The sequence below is a fragment of the Chamaea fasciata genome, unplaced genomic scaffold (assembly GCF_029207755.1).
Source record: "Chamaea fasciata isolate MVZ Bird 193981 ecotype frontalis unplaced genomic scaffold, bChaFas1.0.hap1 SCAF_854, whole genome shotgun sequence".
Lineage (NCBI taxonomy): Eukaryota > Metazoa > Chordata > Aves > Passeriformes > Sylviidae > Chamaea > Chamaea fasciata.
In genome coordinates this window covers 32,904-43,047 of record NW_027094939.1, presented here as the reverse complement: position 1 = coordinate 43,047, position 10,144 = coordinate 32,904, and the positions used below count along the sequence as shown (strand labels likewise).

Genomic DNA, 10,144 nt, shown 5'->3' with positions numbered 1-10,144 from the left:
GAAAAGGCCAAGAGGGTCGTAGTGGGACCTCTCTTTCTCCCAGGCCTGGGCATCCTCAAGACACCTCTAGATTGGTTTTTAAGTGTTTGTTGTTTTTTGTTTTCCAGCCCAGGACTAAGCTGGAGAAAAGGTGGAGAGTAGCAAGTGGGACTGCCATGTTAAGATCCATCCTTGGATTCCAGGTTCTCCCAATGGGTTTGTCCAAAGAAAGGAGGTGTTTGCGGTACCTGTTTGTTCACCTGTTGAGCTTGGAAGAGATGCGGAGCATGAAATTCCAGGGAAGCTGCACTTGTGTAGTGGCTGGAGTGAGAAGCATCTTGCCTGTCTTTCCCCACTGGTGTGCTGTGGTCATTTCCTCTCTGGGTCCTTGTTTCCCTCTTTGTCTCTGTATCCCTCTGTCCTTGCCATGTGTTTGGCACTCTCTCTTTTTCTCCATCTTTCTCCACGCCTCGTGTTCATGCTTATTCTCTGTGGCTTTGTGGTGCTCCCCGTGCCACTGTTTCCCATGGGATCCTTGTGTCCTGTTTGCTGTCCCTGTTCTTTTTTAATCCCTCTCCGTCGTGCTGCCCATCAGTGTACAGAGGCTGACTGGAGGGAGGTTCTTGTGCTGCAGGTTCCGTTCAGGAGGCTGGTGTGATTCAGCAAGCCCACAGTTTGAATTGCCCCCTCCATGTGGTCCAGCCAGCTGTGCCCAGTGCCCATCCTGGAGTGCCTTTTCTGTCAGCTCACGCGCCATCGTGCTGGAGACTGTCAGGCAGGTGCTGGGGTGGACGAGGGGAGGGCAGGGGGCTGAGGTGCTGTTGTTGGGCAGGGCTTGCTCTTTCACCCACACCGAGTGGTGGCCAGGCTCAGCTGAGCACAGCAACTGGTGTTGGAGAGATGATGCCTGTCTCGTCTGTCTGAGCTGCCCCAAAGGCCGAGGACAGGGCTGAGGCTCTGGTGGTTTGGCTGTACGAGGCCCATGGCAGCACAGTCACCGCCCGGCTCCAGGCCTCCCTCCCCGTTACGGAGGCGATGCTGTGAGTCCCTGCAGAAGGGCTGGGGCATGTGGCGATGGAGATCAGTCCCTTCAGCCCTGTGCTTTGTCCCCCAGCTGTGACCTCCTGTAGCATCTGGCTGTGTGGGGCCACCTGCTGCTGGAGCCACAGGGCCTGAGGCTTTCCTTTGCAGCCTTCGTGTGCTCTCTGACCTCCTGGTCCTCCTGCAGCCACCCAGGCCAACACTGTGAGCTCAAATCACAGACTGAGCTGTTCCCCATCCCGAGCGTTGTGCAAGGCAGCAGTTCCAGGGAACAGCAGTGTCCCCATGTCCTGCACCCAAGTGTTGCAGAGACGCGCTTGAACAGCCCTGCTCCTCAGGGAAGGAGGACAGCTGCCCACTGCCCAGCCAGGGTAGGTGGTCTTGAGCGAGTTCTGAGTTCTTTAAGTGTGGACAAAGGTGCAGAAAGGCTGGTGTGCACAAGTTCTGCTCCAGCCATAGAGGTGTGGGGAGCAGCAGCTTCCACAGTGACTCCTGTGTTGCAGCCTTCATCTTGCCTAGCAGTGAGTGTAGAAACACACTCTACTCCCTTCCTTCTCCCTCTGCCTGTCCCTTGCACCACCCTTGCAGAAGAGGAAACACAAAAAAATCAAGAGGATTATGTAAAAACAAGCTGGAGCCTGTTTTTTTAACTTGTTTCCAGGTAACTGCACTGACCTTCCTCCTCCCAGGGGCTTTGTTGTAGTTGCTCTTTTAGTGTCTGCCTCTGAGCAGTATCTCACTCCTGGGACTGGGGAGGCTGAGCTTACCTTTATTTTTTGGGGATGAGGTGGAGGGGAAGTCTGCTTCAGCCCCTGTGGGGAAGAGACTGGGCACAGGGATTTATCCTTCCCATGAAAAGGCACGCACGGTGATTTCTACGCAAAATACTTTATTAGTCAACTAAAAGCAGTGGATCCGCAGCCGGAAAGGGAAGAGGGAGAGGAAAGAGTCAGAGTCCAGCACAGCATGTGGTTTTCACCCTTTTCCCCTGAAATGCCTGTGGCCGGCCATAAAAAGCCCCACCACCAGGCTCAGCTTCTCCCTCCCACACTGGCAGGGTGCAACAGTAGCAAAGAAGCGTGAGCACAGGTACAGGGCAGCTCCGTCTGTGGCCAGGCCCTGCCTGAGCTCCTCTTGGCCCCTTAAATGTCCCTCAGGAGGTGGCAGCAGGTGACACTCACATGGCAGGGGCTGCACCTGGAGAAGGAAGAGGGAAATGAGGAGTCAGAGGGCATATCTGGCTCTGCCCCATGGGCTGTGGGAGAGCTCCCCACAGCCCCCACAGGGACTGCCAGTCTCACCTTTGGCCCTGCGAGCAGATGTCCAGCAGCTTCTTCTGACACTTGGAGGCACCTCAGGCAAGGCTGGAGCAGCAGTCACTTTCCTCCTCCCACGAGCACGTCCCTTCCTTGGCCCTTCAGCTACTGGCGATTGAAGGAGACACAGGAAGACTGATTCAGTGATCAGAATTTGATTTCACTGAGGTTTTCCAAAAGCTTGTATACCATTTCAGGAAGGTTAATAGTTTCTACTACAATAATTAGGTTAAAAGATCATACAAACAGCTCATGCATTTTACAGCATCTTTTTCGTAGGGGGTTGATTGAATCTCTCCTCTTCCCATAAACAGGTTTAATCCCATCTTCTGTAATCTCAAAGTTCTGTTTGTTCCTGCCATGGCATCCTGGTTATCAAGCCAAGCCTGCAAATGAATGGTGAGCGGTCTGGGGCAGATGGAGGGAATGGCAGGGCTGTTTCAGAACTGCAGAGAGAGGACGGAGATGTGGGGGAGCTGCTGGTATTGCAGCATCCCTTCCAGCATCCCCTTCCCAGCGTGCCTCCCACAGCACCTTCCCCTGCAGAATCCTCCCTGCTGCCACCCCTCCGGGCGCCTCACCTGCCAGCAGCACCTGGAACTTGTTGGCCGAGAGCATTGCAGGGACAGCTGTCATTTTCTCACACTCTGTCCCGCACACTGAAGGTCAGGTGCACCACGGGCTCATTGACCTCCTGCAAGTCGCTGGAGCTGAGGGTGTAATCCACGTGCCAGCACACTGAGCCCAGCTGGGTCAGTACGGTGGGGAGTGGGATGGTGTCAGCACCCCGGTTCACTCCAGCATGGTGATTTACACTGACCCCCACACTCCTGTTAAGACCCAACACCCCGCTCACACCTCAGGCTGCAGGCACTGAGCCAGTCCTGGAAGGGGCTCTGCTTCTCCTCAAAGGAATGGCACAAGGCGCTGGCATGCTCTGCTCTTGAGGGGAGACAAGAGAAGAACCCCTCTGCTCACACCAGGCCTGAAGCTGCCAAACTCCACCAAAGCACCTGGGGAGGCCCCAGGGACTGATGGACAGAAGGGAGGTGACAGAGGACAGCACAGCAGCCAGCCTGCCCTCCATCTGGATGTGAAGGCAAGGCTGGGAACTGTCAGCAACATCCCAGCACGCCTGAGGAACCTTTGGGCAGCCCCAGCTGCTGCAGGTCACCTGACAGAGACTCACCATCTACCCAGTGCTTGGCCGCGCTGGAGAGGATGAAGCCGAGGACAGCAATGGTCGCCTTCAAATCCCCCGACTCTGCAGACGGGAGGGGGGGTGAGCTCTGTCACCTTGGAAAGGCATCCCCAGACACACTGCTGCCCATGCCTGGAGCATGGCTCCATCAGGGGATCGTGGTAAGGACAGCAGTGCTCACCTAACTTTGCATCTAAGGGCAGATTCGGGATCTTGTCATACTGTGGGAGAGCAGAGCACCACGGTAAACACCAGCTAACACACTCACTATCAGTGTTAACACTAACAATTCTTACCTAAATATTAATACTAATAACATATGCATAATATACGCATATTATTACTACTAGAAGAGGCCGGTAGTGTTCTTAACGCTGAGGCTTGCATGAAGAACACGAGATTAAATAATGTTGCTGATTATGCCATTGTAGTGTTGAAGCGCTTGACCCCCCCCGCGGTGAGCAGCGGGCCCGCAGCAGGCGGGGGGCGGGCACTTGAGTATCTTGGCCAGGGTGCTGATCCTCCCAGCGCTGATCTCGGCCAGCACCCAGTCGGGGCGGCCCAAGTCCCCGCAGAAGCGGAACCGCTGCGGGGAAAGAGGCGCCCACAGCCGGCAGCGGGCTCTGCACGCCCCCCCCGCTCCCCGCCGCCGACCCCCCTGCCCCCCACGTCGCCGCCGCTCCCTGGCCCGCGCTGCTACCGCAGAGTCCGCCTTGGCGACTCGGAACCGCTCCCGGCCGGGCTGCCGGCTACGCCCCTCCCTGCCCCGAGTGCCGACGGGCGCTCCGGTGGGGGCTCTGCAGGGGCCTTTCAGCCGGGACCGGGGCACAGGGAGGGTGGGAGAAGGGGACGGGGGTCTCGGGAGCGGGACCCCGGGCGACCGCGGACCCCCGAGCGCCCCTGGCTCCGCCCGCCTGAGCGCTCGCGCTCCCATTGGCTGCAGCCTCAGCTGCCAAGCCCCGCCAATCCCGGCCCGCCTTTCTCCGCCCCGTCCAATCACAGCCGCCCTTTCAATCCGGGCGCGGTCCCGCCCAGATCAGCCCGCTCAGTCGCGGCCCGGCCCCTCAGCCCGGTCCCGGTCCCCCGTTCGCCTGAGGCGTCCCTCCCGCCGCCCCGGCTTTGGGAACGAGCGGAGCCGTGCCTCCGCTGCCGCAGCCTCGGCAGGTGCTGCCGGGACCCGGGAAGGGCGGCGGGAGCTCCCCGTTGAGGTCCCGGCCGGGAGTTCTCCCAGGGAAACGGGGAGACGGCGGGGAGCGGGCGGAATGGCGGGAGCGGGGCGTGAGGGTACAGCGGGGGGTCGCGGAGCCGAGGGGGGCGGGAACGGGCGGGCCGGGATTGGCGGGCCGACACTGCGCTGTGATAGGTTGGGCTGGCCCGGCCGCCGCTGCCTCAGGTTGTGATTGGCTGGGGTGGCCCGGCCCTGGGGGATAAATAGCGTGCCCTGAGGGGTCTCGGCGCTAGTTCGGCGGCGGCGCGGAGAGCGACGGGTGGGACTGGGCGGTCGGAGGAGCGCCGCCGGAGGAGCGCGGCTGCGCCGGGACGGGATCTTTGCGGCTTCCGGTCAGGGGAGCGCCGGTGAGCCCGCACGCGACTCCCGCGTCTGTCTGTGCTAGCGTGTGGGGACTGGCGGTGTCCTGGGGCAGCGCTGCCGGCCGTGCCCGGTTCTTTCCGCCGCGCCCTGCGTGACTCGGACGGCCGGAGGCTGGTGCGGGGCTTGGTGCGGCGCGGGGAGACCGGCTGGGGCTACCAGGGGAGAAGTGCTTCCGTGGTTTCTGGATACAAAGTAACGCTTAAGATATCAAAAATAAAGCTGCATTTTTTTCAGTTTTAATGTTTTATTTTGTTTTATTCGAAATAATTATGATTTTTTTCTTTATTACTCCGTTTCATTAATTTCGTCGCTTTATTACATTATTTTGGTTTATTTTTGTTTTCTTTTGCTAGATAGTTGTTGTTACTTCAGTAAAGGTTGTAGGGCTAGGGCTGAAAGACCGGTTGCGAGGCCAGTGGAGGCATAAAGCCCCAGGGTGTGGAATAAGGATCTTGGCACTAGAGGCCGGCCCAAAACAATGAGGAGCAATGGGAATGCTGGGGCTGGAGTGGATAAATGCCACGGGAGAAGGGGATGGAGCTGCAGCTCAGGGCCTGCAGGAGATGCCTGGGGGGTTGCCAGCCCTTGCCCTGTGGTACCAAGCAGAGGCTGAGGGTGTGGGGGTTCGGAGGGCACCAGGGCCCGAGAACCAACACAAGGGCACTTTTTGGGATGGGGGAGCAGGGGCCCAGTGGCTCTTCCCAGCCCCCGGTGCTGCCTGGGGGAGGTGAGGGGGGCCTTGGGGCAAGTGCTGGGCTGAGACCCAGCGAGAGGGGGAAGACAGATGTTGGGCTTCAGGTGCCAAGTGTTCCCAGGGCTGGGAACCCAGGAGGATGGGTGGTAGAGCTCCTAAGGACATTGAAGCGATGATAATAACTGACTTGTGGCCTTATCAACAGTCCTGGGCTGCAGGGAGAAGCAGTAGCGGCTTTTAGCGGCAAGCAGCGGAACGCTGAGGAGCTGGAGCTGAGACAGCAGAGCTGGAGGAGACACAAAGATGGTAGGGTTTGGGGTGAAACCCCTGTGGGGCTGGTCTAGGGAGTATGGAGCCGGGACGGGAACTGCGTGACTGGAGCTGAAATCACTGTAAGGGGGGGGATAGGGATGGTAGAGCTGTTGCTGCAGTAAGGATTAGTAGGTTGGGGCTGGAATGTGGGTACAAGAGCTGTGCTGAAACAACACAGAGTTAGACCTAAAACAACAACCATACTCTGAGAACCAAAAGCAACGTTATTATGTGCCAGTGCTGGGAAGACGTGGAGACAAAAGTGAAACAAGAGCTGGCAGTGAAATAAAGCCTGTGGGTCAAGAGCTGAAATCACTGGGGCAGGGAAGGGGACTCTCCAGGGCTCGAGCTCAAATCACTTTTAGAGTAACATAGGAACTTTAGGGCTGACGAACTGACTGTGAGATTGGTGCGCTGAAATGACTGTAGGCCTGTGATACTGATGTTGTAGCTGGGTACTGAGCCCAGAAATGGGAGAGAGGGTGGAGAGCTGAAAAGGGATTGCTGTAAGATTGCTCCTGAAATGCTGGTGCTGCTGGGATATTGCCCGTGTCAGGGATACCCACTGTAGGGCTGGGGCTGGGATGTTGACTGCGGGGTGGGCATAGACACGGTGGGGTCAGGGCTCAATGGCTGCTCAGCTGGGGCCAAGATGAAGACCCTGCCCCGTGGACGGTGGAGAATTTTCAGCTGCCAGAGTCGGAGGAATGCGCACGTGGAGCTGGAAGAAGCGAGCTGGCCGTGAAATAAAGCTTGTGGGTCAAGAGCTGAAATCACTGGGCCTGGGAAGGGGATGCTCCAGGGCTCGAGCTCAAATCACTTTTAGCGTGACAGAGAAATTCTAGGGCTGACGTATGGTCTGTAGGATTCAGCCCGGCCCCACTCCCCTGGCCCGGGCTCTGCCCTAGTTCCCCAGCATCGGCACCGGCCCGGGCTCTGCCTGTGCGCGGCGTGGGCGCTGCCCCGCATCCCCGTCCCTCATGGTGCGGGAGAGGGCGGCTCGGGGCGGGCGGCAGCCCCGCCGCCTCACATGGTGCGGCCGGTCCCGGCTGGCGCGCTCGGGGCTGCCCTTGCCCCGCGGGCGGAGGAGGAGAAGGGGCAGAGGGAGGGCGAGGGCGGAGCAGCCCTGCCAGCGGCCGCGGCGGGAGCGGGTCCGGCGGGCGCGGGCGCTCGGGACGCGGGGGCGGCGGGGAGGGGACGGGAAGGGACGCGGGCTCCCGGCGGCGCCGTGCCGGGCGCTGCTCTCCGCGCACATCGCGCGGCCGGGCTGACTCAGAGCCGGCTGCACCTCGCCCGCCCTCCCCGGCTCTCCCCACCCCTCTCCGAGCAGTTCGCGCCTCCCTCTGCTCTAGAGGCTCCATCTCACCGTCTCCCCCCATCGTTCTCGCCTGGCAATGGTTGGAGGACTGTCACGGACTTGCGCACACCGCGACTCGTGACCGCGTTTCCCCGCTTGTGTTTTTCCCGAGGCAGGTGCCAGGTGCTCCCCATCACTCCCCGTCCCCCGCAGCCCAACTTCCCTGCCTTGCCTGCTCCAGGCGCCCTCGGCCCTCGTGCCCGACCCTGCCAAGTCTGCCGCTGCAGCCCTTACACCTCGGCTCACGGGTCTCTGAGGGGACCCAGCTGGGACCTACGCCTGGCAGGATCTCTGGGTGAGGGATTTCAGTGGGCAAACAGCACTGACTCTTCCAGGCTGCAAAAGGACCTTCTCTCTTTCCTCACACCGGTGGCACCTCCTTGCCTCATCCCCGCAGCGTTCCGACTCCAGCGGGTCTTGAGTTTGAAGTGTGTAGGCTTGGCTTAAAACCTTCACTGCAAAGTGGGGAAACATCTTGAAGTTACTTTGAGAGAGTTCAAGTTGTTCCCTGTAATCTTTTGTGATACAGAAAAGTGAACCGGTGAGAAGTTCCAACAAATTGTCATTACTACCTGCTAAACTACCTTCAAATGTCATTTGGTGCTTCTTTTAAGGTATGAGGGACTCAAGGGGATAAATCAGGACACTCATTTCCCAGTTCCTGTAAGAGCTGTCCTCAGGAAAGAGAGCTTAGAACCAACTCTGGAAATGGGGAATGAAAGCATCTTTTCTTCCTGGGGCTGTGCTGGGGTGTAAAGTGGGTAAACATGAATATCCAAATGTTTACATCCTGCTATGCATGTTCACACTGATCTTTCTCCTGAAAAAAAAAAAATCAACAAAACCCCATGAGTGAGTAGGTGAAAGATGATGGAACTGTGAAAAACGAGATTTTTTTAAAATGTAAAATTTAAAAATAAATTTAATAAAGTTATAAGGGAGATTAAAAAAGCAAAATAGGGTTGGTTGGGTGACTTGGCACTCAGCTAAGTCTACACTTTGCTATATTAAAGTTATACTTTAGATACTTTTTTATTGCATTAGTTTGTTGAATATTCATTTTTTTATAAATTAGTTTTTATATTTTAGGAATTGTTTTGTATGGCTTTTTTGGGGGGTTGCTTTTTTAGAGTATGTGGTTTTTGTTTGTGTTTTTGTTATTACTTTTAATTTGGGCTTTGGTTTGTGCTTTTTTTAGATGGTAGATGTTTGATAGTTGGTATATTAATAGTAGAGGGGTTTTTTTGTATGTTTACTGGATGTTGTTTTGACCAAACAGACAGTTTAAGCAAATAGCAGAGTCTTTTTTATATGTTTATTGGATGTTATTTTGGCTAAATAGACAGTTTAAGCATACTATATTAGCGAATATTAATATGCTTAGTTTTCTTTACTAATAGAAGAAATAAAAGAAAAACTTATATTTTTACTACAACATTATTACTTATATAACATACATTTTGCGGAAAGCCAACCCTATAATATAGATTTCTAACAGGACCAAACTAATTGTGTTAAAACTATTCCTCTCCTCCTGTTCCAACTGAAGTTGGAATGCATCCAGATTTGAATTTCCAAAGTCTGGCCCCTCTTTTCAGAGGTTACACTGAACTTTGACCAACTTGGTCTTCGTGTTTGAATCTGAATCCACTTTTATTCCTCACCTTGTCCCTTTTAACACCCAGAAAAACAACGGGGTATCACATATATCAGACTATGCCTCCGTAGTCTTGGGCAGCTGGTTTGATAACCAGGATGCCATGGCAGGGACAAACAGAATTTTGAGATTATGAGAAGATGGGATTAAACCTGTTTAGGGGAAGAGGACGTGCTGTGTCACATCTCAGCATCCCACATGACAACACAAAGTGACTCTGCAAGGCAAAGACTTAATTTTAACAGGTCTCATTGATACTAGGCAAGCCTGATTGTTATCTCAAAAAGCCATTGCCTAATGATTGGCCGTTAATGCCCGTCTCCCAGGCTCTTTCAGGGGTGGGTGGAAATAGTCAAAGCCTGCAAAGGACACTTAATGCAAATTGCTGCAGTCAAACCTTTTCTACTGTCTGTCCCCCGGTTTTGTGGGGGAAGATTCTCTTAACACAGCGGGGTTTTAAAATTCAAACAAATTTTGTGGGGGGTCATTGAAGCGCAATCAATGCAGAAGAATATAGACAGCATCCAAAATCACTGGGAAGTATCCCATTCTTGTGCTTGAAAGGCTTTGAATCAGAAGGTCTGCCAGGGCTGTTGCCTGATGAGTATTTGTGAATCTTCCCAGTGAGATAACGTAACTTTTTCTAGCCTGGTGATGCTGTAAGCAAAAGACCATCCCAAAGCGCAGGAATGAGCCTGGCATTCTTTTGGCAGTGTGCAAGTATAACCCGAAGGCAAAGGCAGTTTCCAAGTGGAATGACTGAACTGGGAGAGGTGTGAAATGCAGGTAACCTCCAGGGAGGTGAAGCGGGGAGGGCTGAAGGACAGCACAGCGCAAGAGGCAGCTGGGTGCTCCGGCTTGTACACATCTTCCAGGGAAGCCTTCCTGTGGAGAAGGAAAACTCACGGACACTGTGGCTGACAGGAACTGAAGACATGCTTTCAGTAGAATGGCACTGAGATATATGTATACACTTTCTTTTTCTTTTCCCGCTGA

The 10,144-nt window shown here is 55.3% G+C and overlaps 1 long non-coding RNA gene across 2 annotated transcripts; it reads right to left on the bottom strand.

Annotated features, from left to right (window-relative positions):
- Positions 1-1,903: 1,903 nt before the first annotated feature.
- LOC136305968 (uncharacterized) lies at positions 1,904-2,668 on the bottom strand. 2 transcript variants are annotated; one of them, XR_010725471.1, is made up of 3 exons: positions 2,584-2,668; positions 2,322-2,444; positions 1,904-2,217 (listed from the first exon to the last, which is right to left on the bottom strand). It is a non-coding gene; the product is annotated as an uncharacterized lncRNA (long non-coding RNA). The 2 variants fall into 2 exon arrangements; XR_010725470.1 differs by having other exon boundaries at positions 2,580-2,666.
- Between the last annotated feature and the right edge of the window lie 7,476 nt (positions 2,669-10,144).